The sequence below is a fragment of the Meleagris gallopavo genome, chromosome 6 (assembly GCF_905368555.1).
Source record: "Meleagris gallopavo chromosome 6, MGAL_WU_HG_1.1, whole genome shotgun sequence".
NCBI lineage: Eukaryota > Metazoa > Chordata > Aves > Galliformes > Phasianidae > Meleagris > Meleagris gallopavo.
The window spans coordinates 5,825,574-5,839,458 of NC_139409.1; the positions used below are offsets into that span (position 1 = coordinate 5,825,574).

At 44.3% G+C, this 13,885-nt stretch overlaps 1 protein-coding gene across 1 annotated transcript in view; it reads right to left on the reverse strand.

The window, feature by feature from the left end:
• The window catches only part of ACVR2B (activin A receptor type 2B), a 94,365-nt gene that overhangs the window by 67,203 nt on the left and 13,277 nt on the right, over window positions 1-13,885 (reverse strand). The window lies entirely within an intron of this gene.

Consider the following 13,885-nt stretch of genomic DNA (forward strand, 5'->3'; position numbering starts at 1 on the left):
GCTGCAACATAGGGAAGCATGCAGCATCACTGCAATTTGCCTTTATAAAAAAAAAAAGCAACAATAAAATAAAATAATAAAAAAGGCTATAAATCTATGTTTCATGTGTCTTTCACTCAAGTCTCAACTGAAAGCTGCTATTTGCTGTTGAAAGCACGTATTGGAAAGCCAACAGTACCAACATTTCATCCAAACACGTTTAAAACATTTTGAAGCTGTCGTTACAGTCCTCCTCACTAATAAAAAGGCGAGAGGGAAGAGTGATAGGCTGAAGTGGTTTTATTTCAGCTCTTCAGAGTCAAAACAAACATCGTGAAACTTGTGGGAACATTAGTCCAATTTAAGCCTTCGATTACTAATTTGAGACCCATTTATTTAAGCCTACTTTAAGAAAGGCATCTGAAGTTATAAAATCACAAGACATTTCCAGTGATTTTGCTAGTTTTTATTGCCAATAATGATTACTGTCTTTATTATAGGCTCCAGTTAGGACTCTATTATACTGGACTCTTTATGAAATACAATCTGTAGCATTAAAAGTCTACCTGGCTGCCTTACAGCAGCTGGTTGACACAAAGAGGAATAGCTAATAAAGAACTGAAAGGAGGTTTGAAAGTCTTCTATTTTCTTTTAAAGAAAACCTTAATCAAACAGACCATTACTCAGTGGCTATATCTGCAATGCTAAAAAATACACACGTAGGCTGAGTGTGCCGCATTAAACTAGATTTTCTCTCTTTTCTCATCTACAGAAAGCTCAGCAGGTCTGTGTGGAGCAGTTTGGTGTAGGTATGCAATCAGAGCTCACAGAAGCAGTCCCAGCAGTTTAGCAGAAATTAATTTTGTAGATGGACACAGCCATAAAGCAAAGATGGGCAACATGCTAATGCAAACCAACTTGTTTAAAACTACTTTTAAGCAAGCCCCTCAGTATCAAGCTTTTAGCTCCATGGGATCAATGCTCAAATCCTTCCACAGCTTCACTTGGTACTGCATGCTCTGACTGCAGCAGCAGAAGGCAACCTGAAACAGCAAGGCACTTCGTAAGTGAGGAAAAAAGGCAGAAAACCACTAAAAATGCTGCTTGAGAAAATGCAAAGGGTTTTGCTGATGATATTCTTCAAGACAAATGGGTGCACAGTGGTGGGTCCCCACCTGCTCTGCCAGGATTGCTGCCAGCAGCGTATGTGGAAAGGATACAGAAAGAAACTCAGGTTGCTGGGAAGAAATATGGGATATAAATGTAGTACTAAAACTGGAAGTTTTACAATAAAAGATGGACAAGAAATACTTGTGGACCCCAACCATTTCATATACCTGCCCAAATATCCTCTGTTAATCTAAAACTTTGAAAGAGATGCTGAATGAAGGTCGATGTCAAAGCACAACGCTTGGCATTTGTTTTCCAAAAATTAGTTATTGGTAGCATCTAAAACGCACTGTGCCACCTCAGCTAATAGCTCTAACAACAATTACAATCACGGAATTCATTCTTAGCTGCTCAGATCCAGTACAACAAGCATGTGTTTGTCAGCCACACCACGGCTCGAGCTCACAGCATTCCTGATACCCAATTATGTTTCATTCTGCCTTTGGCAGAAGTTTGGAGTTTCCTTCTTGAAGTTGTATAATAGATACTTTTGATTCGTAATTGAATGAAAGATTATAATCAACCTTGGGATGTTCGCTCGCTGATGGAATAAAGCCACTAAGTCCATTATAAATATTTATAATTTTTTCCACATTTGTTAGTATAATTAAAGGGAAGGAAATTCAATGCAACAGTTGGGGGAGGGAGGGAAGTAAAACCTGTTATTTACAGTGTCCTTTAAAATTAAATGTATAGGCATTAATTGCTTATTATACACACTGTTATTCAACCAGCAACACACAGAAAACCGAGCCAAGGAGAAGAGCCTACAGCTTACAAACACCCTTCAATAACGCGTCCTGACCGGTCATTCAGACAAGAAAAGGCACAGAGCATCGTGTTCATTTCCACCAGCAGACACTACAAGATGCTACTGCAGCAGCTCAGTATTATTTTACAGCATCGTGTGAATGACTGTGCAGGGTTAGCTGCTACCAGCCCCATTTAGGAGCATTTTATACTGCTCCAAGACAAATGCAATTGGCCCTGTTATCAATACATATAAATCACCCATGAGTCCCTGGCAGAAACATAAGGGCACGTAGTGTGGATGGAAATGCTGGCTCCAACCTTGCTGCTCCTCTGGGGGAACAGCACCCATCACCCAGTAACTAATTTCACAAAGGCAGACAACAGCCTTGTCCCCTGCTGAGAAATTCCCAGTTGACACTGCAGTTTCAGGAAAGGAACACTCATTTTCAAAAAGACTGAATATTTTGGCTTAAGGCCTTTAATGCTCATCTCCAAAAAGAAGAACGGGCATTGAAAGAACAAGGCAAAAGAGTTTCAAACTAAAAGAGGGGAGATTTAGATTGGATAAAAGGAAGAAGGTTTTTACTGTAAGGGCAGCAAGGCACTGGAACAGATTGTCCAGAGAGATGGTGGGTGCCCCATCCCTGGAGACACTCAAGGTCAGGTTGGACGGGGCTATGAACACCTGATGGAGCTGTAGGTGCCCCTGCTCACTGCAGGGAAGTTGGACCAAATGATCTTTAAGGGTCTCTTCCTACTCAGACGATCCTATGATTCTATGATTTTATTCCATTTCTGTCATCTATTCCTTCTTCCTTTAAATAATATATGCTTCTGTTCAAAAGGGCAGTGCTTTATTTTTAGACCATCCTATAAGATATAAGAAGGCATCCGCTAGTCTTTAATTCTGATACTGGTAAGCTTTGAGAACCTGTAACAATGGGGTGCAAGCAGAAGCTGATCCCAATGTACCCAGAAAAATTTGCATGCTTAGAGAAAGTGACGAAAACGTGCCCAGCTTTCTTTGACTGCCTGAAATGTGCTGCCAGAAAAGCGAGAAGAGGATGAAACAAAACAAAAACACTGAAGTGCTATTGCCTGGAAACCACTTTAATGAAAGTCGCTGCAGAATATGACAAGATACCTAACCTGTGCTGACAGAGGAAACAGGGAAATGAAATCCACACAGCCACTTTTACGTGTCCTCCGCTATAAAAATAGCTGGATAATAACCATTTCACAGCTGAATATGTTTGAAGGATCTGACACCTCTCTGAGTGTGAAGACTGTTGTAGTGTGGGGAGAAGCCCTTCTGGAAGCACCAGCTTCGAGACAGGAAGATTCACTGCCGCTGTAAGGGACAAAGAACTTACTGGAATTAAGGGATGTCTCAGTCCCTTCTCAATAAAACACTCCTTCTTCCTATTTGCTTTGTTACAAATAGGCTTCAAATTTTCTTTCTTTCTTTCTTTCTTTCCCACACAGGAGTGTGGTACATTTCTAAAGGATGTTGATTTTTAGGACGTACCACGCTCGCTCCATCAGCTCCTTGCCCTGGGAATGATTAGGAACCAACTACCATCTCTCTAATTTCTCTCAAATCCATTCCTCTGCAAAAAGGAGTTTCTCCTTTTGGCGCTGAAACAGAACTCCCGTCCAGGGATTTGATAAGCAGTGCTGAGTTAGGCTGATAAAACCCTGACTCCAGCCGCCAGCACGGGGCAGTCAGACGGCAGGATCACATCAAGAACAACAGACGTGGAAAAGGTCAGCCTTCCAACCTTTTCCCATTAAGTCCTTTCTAGAGCCCAGCATAGCTTGCTTGATGGATATAGCAGCATCCCCAAAATCACGTCAGTTAAAGCAGCAGTTAAAGATAGGCTTTAAAGTCCATCATTGAACCTAAAACAGTAAATGCCACATCAGATGTGGTAGCATATGCTGAGGGATATTTTGCTCAAATAAAACCAAACGTGTTTTAAAACTGCCCCATTGGATAGTTGTGTCCACCTGGCACTTCAGTCCTCTCCACTGGCTACCTGGAAGCAGTGTCCTGCTATGAAAAAGATCCCTTGTTTGCTCCAGACAAAAGCAGTGAGAAGAAAACCAGAGAAAACCAGGACAATAGCATCTCTAGAAAGCCCAACGACAAGTGGACAAAATGGAAAAAACAAGCATAGACCTGGGACGACTGCTCTCCAGCCCAACATTTTAATTTAACCCTGCTGCACAGTGTGCCCAGGTGACACAGCTAAGCTGCCTTTAGACTTATATCCTAATCCTACCCTTTGTTCCCTTCAGAGTCATCCACTATTTTATGATGAAATCACAGTTCTGTGGTCCCACAGTTTATGGGGGAAGGCTGTCACTCTGCTCTTGTTCCACCAGAACCACAAAGTGGTCCAGGCAGGTGCTAGCACTCAAGCCGAGCAAAGGCCCTATTGCTGAGCATCAGGACCCATTTACTGGAGGATTTTGCAGGTATCACTGCAGCGCAGTGCTTCTTCCAAAAGGCTACAACCATATGCTGCACTTTCAGTTAAAGAACGAAGCCAATTTTTCCTCTTTTTGTTTTTTTTTTTGGCAACACCCAGTACATGTAGAGTACACTCTGTGGTCAGGTCAAGCTGGAGTCCAGCTAAGCAACCTAACTGAAATGCCACTGAACTGAACAGGGGTTGGACCAGATGAAACCAGAGGCCCTGACAACCACTTTGTGAAGCTTTGAAAAGCCATTTTGCAACCTAGAAGACACCATGACAGCATTCTCCATGTGGCCATGCACTGGCACAGGCTGGCCAAGGAGGTGGTGGAATCACCGACCCTGAAGGTGTTCCAGAACTGTGGAGATGTGGCACTGAGGGATGTGGCCAGTGGGCATGGTGGGATGGGTTGGGGTTGGACTTTGTGAGCTTAGAGGCCTTTTCCAACCTTAATGATTCTATGACTCACACACTGGATAGAAACCAAGGGGCACCTGGCTCCACATCACTGCAAGAAAACCAGAGTTGGGGGCACTAGGAGTGGAAACGCTCAGTGAGAGCATCTGCACTGCCACATCCACAACTGAAACATTAAACCTGGATCAGGACCAACAAGAAGCCAGGCCACCCTGAGGCTGCTTGGCAGTGGGCACTGGTTGAAAGCCCCATTTGCTGCTCGGGGTGTGGCTTCTCCATGATTTTCCCCCAGCCAGAGATGGAGAAGCAACAGAACAGCTGCAGCAGAGAGGAGCTGGATACATTTTTTCTTCCCCTTTTGGTCCAGTTCCCTATCACAGTGTAAGTAATCTCTGCTCTCATCATTAAGAATGCTTGCAATGACTGCAGAACAGAAACCTGCTTTTCTCCATCAAGTCCCCCTCCCCTGTCTTGGGCTAACATCTATTTTAAGCTTTCATTTCCCGGACGGAGTTCTCAGCTTTTGTGTTTTTTAATTGAACCTCTCTGTACTACACACAAGCCTTCCACGTAATGAAGTAAACAGCACCACAATGCATTCCTCAACACTAGCTGAACTGCTAAATAGCTGCTTGTAGTTGGAGGCTGAAGCAGCTGGGTGTTGGATTACAAACGAAAAACAAATGCCAAGGCATGGCCATAGTATGTGCAATACATTGATGACCTACAGCACCAAGCTCTCCACGCTTAAATAACTCCTCTGAAAGCAGGCTGCCCATTCAGAATGTTTTACAGCTAAGAGAAGAGAGCTTGGTTTGTGCTTGCAAGGCACATTTTAAAAATGCACGGGAAGGTTGTTGCATGATTTTTGCACAAGTAGAAATTACATTGGAGGGGCAGGGGGGAAATTCATGCTGCCAGGGCAGAATTTCACGCTTATGAACCGCTTCCAAAGGGTCCCTCCCACCGGAGCCAGGCACAGTGCAGGCAGGGGGAGGATTTCCAAGGCCACTTGAGCCCCCCTAAATCTTCCTTGTCTAAGCCTATAGGACAGCAATGCTTTTCTGGGTATCCAGACTATGCAACTGAGAGCTGCAATCAAAGGGTATGCATGGCACTTTCAGCACTGTATCAGCATAACACAATCTGGAACACACCTAGTAGAACCAGCTATGTAGTTCCCCAGGTGCTTTCAGGTTTCAGTCAAAGTATGCAGGGTCTCTGACCTTGCATGCAGTGGGAGGAAATAGGGGTTTTCTCTCAACCTATAACTGGAACTAAGTTAAAGCAGCTAGCAAGTAAAATCTGCCCCAGACCTGTATTTTTTTCCATAAGGTAACAACTGCACAATGGCTACAAACCAGTCATAGCAGGGAAGCTCTCATCCACAGTTATGTGAAGTCCCAGGAGGCACCCACCCTCATGAACATCACTGGTGTCTCATCTTCAGGAACATTTCTAGAAGGGGAGAATGTGGGAGCCTGTCTCACTGCAACATGTCTGTTCAGCTGCAGAGCCATGATTCCCACTTGCCTTGCCTTCCCTAAAATCCCAGCGTGGCCCAGTTTAAAGTTGTTGTCTAAAACCACCTACTGCCAGACCAAAAGCAACATCTCAACAATTCATCTTGGTGCTGCAGTGTTAGCTGCAGGAGGTTACGCTGCACAACGACCTCTCTGCAACAAGAAATGAGTGGCCAACACTCCTAAAGTATCACACTTTCATTAACAATTGTTGAAGGCAAAGGATGTCTTTGGCAGGCTGCAAGGAGCTGAAGTAGCAGCTGCTCCTGGAGCACGATGAAGGTTTTACATAGGAAGAGAGACCAAGGACCCACCTGGTGCCTCCTTTAAACTTTAGGAATGAAACATTGGTCTTACTGGTAGAACCAGTATCTCATAATAGAGCTTAAGCCTTCCTCACAGTAACACTGCCCCTGGCTCTGAGCAACTGCTGGCTGCAGATCATGGAAGGTGTGACAACTCAATCTTAATTCCTTTTTGCTTTCTTTTTGTTGTTGTTGGGGTTGTTTCTTGTTTTTATTGTTTCCTTTGGGGGAGCGCAGGATTTTGTATTGTTTAGTTTTGTTTTAAATACTGGCTTCAGTGCAAAGCAGGAATGTCTCAATACGCAAAGACTAACTCAAGTTGTTCATAGAGAGCAACTTATTCCATATCTTGGCAGTAGGTAAGATGCAACCAGAAGGATCCCACCAGCTCTTCTCACCTCACCATTGCTTGGTTGCATAAAGTTGCAGACAAGTGAATACATCTCAGACAGAATATATGATGACCTAATTTTTTAGTTGTTGGCAACCCTGTCCATGGCAGGAGAGCTGGAACTGGATGATCAGAAGGTTCCTTCCAACCCAAGCCATTCTGTGATTCTATGACTGCAACACGAAAAGCTAATGCAGGAAGGAAGGAAAAACAACACTCCCATCTGTGTTTGCCTTATCAGAAAATATAGGGATTAAGAGGTGACCCAAACTTGAAAGAAGACCATTTAAGAAGGGAGTCAAAAAGGACACGTAGTTTACAAAGAGTTTTTTGGCTGAAAAATAACTCTAAAAAACCACCATCTGCTCTACACTTGGTCCTGACCCACAAAGTTGATCCCCACTGCTTGTGCAGGGAAGGCTCCAAACAGTTCATCATCATCTGTGCATAATGATTGAAGAGTGCCCAAGATACACTCCTGGGAAGGCAGAACATTTAAAGAAGCTATATAGGGCTCAGGAGCAGACTGAGACACATGGAGAAATCTCTAGAAGAAACAGAGACGTGCCAGCCTGGATGAATATCAGCACAAGTCTACCTGCCTCCAATGGAGCCCTTCTTCTCCCCAATTCCGTCCCCATCTGATTTATCTCAGTTATTGTAAATTTGCCCCTTTTTCACTCTTCTGCTGGGCCAGCCATTGAGCACAGCAGAATCAACTCACAAAGCAGGGAGGACAACTGCAAGAAAAACTCCGAAAATGCTTCCAAGCCAATCTACTCAATGGAGCTAGAACAGCTCATTCGTTCTGTAATGACAGTTGGAGAGGTTGGTAGCACTGCTTTTAAAAAGGAGGAAAAGTCTGGATGAATTTTAAGAATGCAGGCATACACAGAATAAAAGCAACTTTGGTTCAGTCATAACTTCAAATTAGAGGGCATTCTAAAACATGACCCTGTCAGGATAACAGTAGCTTTTGCACACAGGGATTTTAACGCAACGCAACTCCTTGTAGGAAGGAAAACTCAAGAAGCCACACCAGCAGCACAGGTTCTCCACAGGATGTGGAAGGGAGAAGGCAGCAGCCACCTCCCAAGCCAGTTTCTGAGGTGGGCAGGAGCAACTCTCATCCTGGTACAAGGTCAATGGAAGCAGACATAGGTGAACAGTGGAAGTCTTTTCCCATAGAGTAAAAATAGCCTCGTTTTACAAAGCTGTCATTCACCCTCAAGATTAAGATGTCACAAGAAGAATGTGGCAACCCAGAACTAGTCCTTTCCATACAGAACCGCCTCTTTTCAAAGAAGCAAAACATCAGGTAACATCAGGTCAGCCTCAAATGGGATTTCTCTTTCCCCGCTCTGACTGCGAGCCACTTACCCGGCTTACCTCAAAGGACACGCAGCACAGATCAGCTGAGGTGAGGCCTGACAAGACAAAGCCTACACCATTCCCTTCCCAGGCAGCAGCTCTGTACGTATACACCCTGACCTTTGTGTTCTGCAAAAAGATGATTTTTTTTACTTGAAAAGGAGGGATGGAAAGTTGCAGGGTGCATGGGAGGAAAGTAGCTGTTACTGGGTTTTGGAGCAACATCTCCATTACAGAGACCTTCCCCACACCTGGTTTTTGTCTTTTCTTGGCTGACTCAAAGGCAGGATTTCCAAAGTTCGCACTTCCAATGACAAATGAGGGAATTAGCTCATCAAACATTTTCAGGGTCAGTGTAAGTCCAACTTACAGTCCTGGCTAGAAGCCATCAGAGCTCATGATGGTAGCAAGCCCCATGTCTTTATGGCTGCAAATGGAAATAGTAAAAATAATTTAGATAGCTGCTTCTCATGCTAAGATACCATCCTGAGACATCTAAACACCTTTAAAGATAACTTCCCCTCATGCTTTTCCAACCCAGGGATTCTCATACGGTGCTTGGGGATCCACCAGACTGTCAGTATCCCACAGCCAGTGTAGGATTCCCACTACGTGTCTGACCAAAGATATGAATTTACCCATGAAAGCATCAATGTCCTGGAACTTTTCTCCATTACAGTATAACACCACCTGCATTCCTCCCAGCTTTGGCCCTGTTGCATCAAATCTAACCCCTGCAGAGCCTGCACACTAAAATCTCAAGAACTTCTGTGATGGGTCCCTGGGTGCTCAGCAAAGGGCTATGCATTCCACTGGCCTTCCTGCTTCTCCATACACCCAACAGTTGGCTTGCTTGTCCAACCAAAATGCAACGTGCTTTTAACAAATTTAACAGATGGGCAAACAAACTTGGAGGAGATGCAGCTATCAAAAGCGGTAAGTTGCGTGATGATATCAGGATCCGGAGGCAGAATTGGTGCAGAAACAAAAAAGCAAGGGAAGTGGTGAAAGGAAACATCAACAGGCTGCCTTGTCTCTCTTCCTGCAAACCTTTCGACTACTCCACTCTTTCCTCTGCAAATCACGCTGATGTTTGGAATTCCTAATGGCCCCCTTCCTCTCTCCCCCTGGGAACCCACAAAGAGGGCAATTAAGCAAAACGAAAACAAAACAAGAACGCCATTTATTTATTTGTTATTTAAGAACCTTTGTATGCTACTAAACTGCAGTTTCATTATAAACATTCACTTGCTGCCACTCGGCCAACTTTGGCAACAGAAAGGAACTGCTCTTTTCCCCTTTCAGATTCCTATCTGGTAGAGAAATGCAAAAAAGTCAGACAAACATCTATTTCCAGGCTATGACATTTTCTTTTTTTTGAAGTATCATTTAAAAATAAAACCAAAAACATTACTTTTGTGACACTGACTGCAACACTTTGAGCCCGCAAGGCCTCAGTAAATATATATATATTTTAAGATGAAGCCTGCACGAAAAGATAATACTTGAGACTTTTAGAGAGCTTTGTAAACATAACACAAAAGTTCAAGTGGAAAAGACAGAGTGATTATTTCCCTTATTTTCCAAAGATAGAACAGAAGAGAGGAAAAGAGGTGCCTTAACGTTTCATTAAGAGGAGATTTCCTTGGGAGACCTCTCTGAGAAGCTCCCATTAACTCACTCCTCCAACTTCTCTGAAGCAACATCAACAACAATAATTTAATTTGCAGCCTGGATAAAAGGCACTTCCAAAGACACAAAGGTAAGAGAGAATGTTGGTAGGGCACTGCTAGCTTAATTCAGCGCAGTTACCTTCTGCCTGCTTGTGGTTTAACTCCTGATAGCTCATTCTCCCCAAAACAGCAAACTGCTGTGGATAACTGTGTGCCAGAAGCCACCGGGGAAGAGCAGGGAACAATTAGTGTGTCTGTATGTGCGAGCAGGTCCTGCAACGTCTGCAAATTGCAGATGAAATGCATGGGATCACAGCAGGCAATGCCCAGACTGTGCAGAAATGTGTCAAGGTGGATGGGGGAGCTGCCTCAGGGACAGCAGGGATGCTCCAGCCCCATAGGGCTAGTAAAGGTCCTTTCCAGGGCCCTTTGAACATTAGGAGCAGCAAAAGAAAGAACTGCAAGCAGTTACCTCCAAACAGCCATTCAGGAGTAAGATAAATAAAAAGCCTTCAGCACGCGTACTCTTAGGGGCTCCCAACTAACAGCAAGACATTTGTCACTCAGACTCCGAGGAGCAGGCTCAGAGAGGACCTTCCCTCCATGGAGACAAGCAGGGAGAGGCTCCCCTGTTTGAGAAGTTCCTCCATTTCCAGTTGGGCTCCTCCAGCCCTGAGGAGCAACAAATGTGCATGCATAGTGGGAAGGATGAAGGAGCTGAGTTCATAGCACAAGCAGAAGGACAGATATAACCACCACTGCACAACAACTTGACTCTTGCAAGGGAGAAGCTGTGAGAGGGTCCCCACGTGCAGCACCCATCACCTCCCCTAGCAGGCAGGAGGACAGGTCCATTGTCAAAGGTCCTAGAGCAACAGTTGTTAAGCTGTCATTTTTACTGGACTGACTTCAGGCTATCCTACACTGCAAAATGGAGATAAACATCTGTGGAGATATGTAATCTGTAAAGGAGCCTGGATCTCCCAGCTCTGCTTCTGCTGACAAGCTCAGCAGCGCTGCCCATAAAAACAGCCTGACACGTTCCCAACACACACACACAAATAAAAAAAAAAACCACCAGGCTCACCTGCTTTTGTTCTGACAAGTGAGAAAATGTTTACTGAAGTCAGAACAGAAAATTTCTTCCAAAGACAGAGGAAGGTGGAGAGAGCACCATCCAAAGAGAAGTAATAAGAAAAAAACCAACAGACAAGTTGCATGAGAAATGTTAAAAGAAAAAGGTTAATTAAATTAAAAATAAACACAACCCAAGCCCATCCATCTTTCACTTGTTAGTGGCTGCATTTCCCATTAGGAAAAGCCTGCTGCAACCCCCCCATAAGCTGCACTCAAACTGGGCACATGGAGGAGGTGACCAACACGAGGTACAGAGTCCCATGTTGTGTAGGAGGTACCTGATCCTACAGAAGACCTACCAATTCCACCCAACACTGCCCTACATGCAGGTATCTTTCTGGCAGAAAATAGGGATGACGACTGGCAATATCTTATTGGCTCAGGGACATCAGCTATGTTCCTTCACAGAAACCATGCCCTTCATGGAAAGCCCCAAAGGGACCAAAGCTGTTCATAATCACTCATCCTTCAAGCAGCATATTAAACCACAGCAATAAAAAGCTGCTAGCAACTGGGCTGCACCCCCCAAAAAAGGGGAAATCAAACAAAATCTGTTTGAAGAAAGCATGAAAGGACAAGCTTGATGTATTGCTGTGTCCAGCTGACAGCAGCCAGCCTGTCCCTTGAGATAGAATCATAGGATTGCTCGGGTTGGAAGAGACCTTAAAGATCATCAAGTCCAACCACAACCTAGCCATATTGCCCTAACAACCCTCTGCTAAATCATGTCTCTGAGCACCACATTCAAACAGTTTTTAAACACATCCAGGGATTGTGACTCAGCGTTCAGATGTGGTGGCATCAGCTCCTGCCCTCTTCTTCCTTCACAGGGAGTTTTGTCTGCTACAAACCCATCTTTCAAGGATATTTAGAAAAGATGTAAAATGTTACCTTCCATCTCAAGATGAATTTTTGCCAGCCCTCAAGCAACAGGAAAAGATGAAAAGCACAAAAATGCCACCAGTGCGCATTCTCACACCTGAAACCCTGAAAGCAAACAAACAGCCCATGTATATTGGCCGCAGTTGCCAATATCTAAAACCATGTCGGCACGTTTTAGCAAGAGGGAGGGAGAGAGCAGGACGATAAACTCATCGTTTTTAACACTGACAATAATCTTCCGCTCAGACCCGTATGTCCAACACAGCAGTGGCATGGGAAGGAGCAGTAGTATTTCATGCTCCCAGACCCACGGTCTCCATCTATAATCAGCTCTCCAGTACCACCACACACTTCAGAAGAAGACCCAAGGAGATTTATAGGAGGCTGCTCTTGGATTACAAGTCCCCAAGGAAATTTTCCTCCCAACACCCACGTGTCAGAGGTAGATTTATGCCCAACATATAATAGACTCTATTCCTCAGAGACAACTCCTTGTCTTCAACCCTGCTACCATCGCTGAAACTGGAGGTTCCGTTTGTTTTAGCGGTTGTAGATAAATACTGAAAGCAGCACTCAGTTTAGGCTGAAGAAAGTTAAAGTAGCTCAGACCAATAGGACACCAAGTGGTAAAGGACAGTAATGAGATGATGACGTGTTCATAATCTAAAGCTTTCATTAAAAACATGCAGCCTGAGAAACCTCTCCTGTTCCGAGCAAAAATTTTTGCTTCTAAATACTGGAAGAGCAAATTTTTGTATGAACCAGCAAAGCCTGGGGAGAGCTCCTGCGGAGCAGCACAAGGACCTGCTCCACAAAGTAGGGAAGCACCAGGCAGGGGGCTGTAAATGAGGCGCAACACAAAGTATTTCAACCACCACTCAACACTTTGGAATACATCCACATGGCAAGGAGCCGCTAAGGGTGGTGTGAGCATGAGGTCAAGAGCCCTTGGAAAGCCAGTTTGGGAAAAAGAAGGATTCCTGAAAAAGAGATGCTCATGCCACACACACCTGGGCAACCTTTATTTGTAGGCACAACATCTCTTCTCCAGGTGATGGTATTTTTACCTTTTAAAAAAAAAAAAAAACAACTAGATGATCTTGAAGGTCCCTTCCAACCCAAATCATTCCATGATCCTATAAAACACTGAGTGAAGCAATGGCACACAAACTAACGCGCTACAAAACCAGGAGCTTGCCACAGAACCTGAGCTGCAAGTGAAGCTACCTACATGGAGAATTATTAAAACAATAATAAGTGTAGGCATTTACCTCCCAAATGCTTTTCCTGTCCTAACATACAGTGGGAACGTTGAGATGATCTAGAGGGAACAAATCCCTGCTTTAGGCCATCAAACCATAGACTTCGGCTCACCCAAGCATCACCAAGTGGGCATCACTCCCACAGAGCACATCTCTGCTGCGATCCCATCCATGCAGGCAGAAAACAGCACATCCCACATACCCCACTGATCTGGTACTCTGGGATCACTATCCTCAGGTTGTCCGACAGCTAAATTGGCACACGCTGCAGAAAAGCAGTTCATTACAGGGATGATCCAACAGTGCTGGTTCTGCTTCTGCAAATTTCTAACCCCACATAAATATCTCAAGGACATTCACTTCCACAGCATCACACACCCAAATAGAGGGGAAAAGAAATCAAGACCTGGTCTCCAGAACTCTGCAAACGAAGCTCTGCCAAACCATGAGTTTAACTTTTATAGCTGTGCAAAATCAGATCAAACTGTTCATTAAGTGAGGAAGATCAATTTATCTATCCAACTAGAAAAATATCTGCT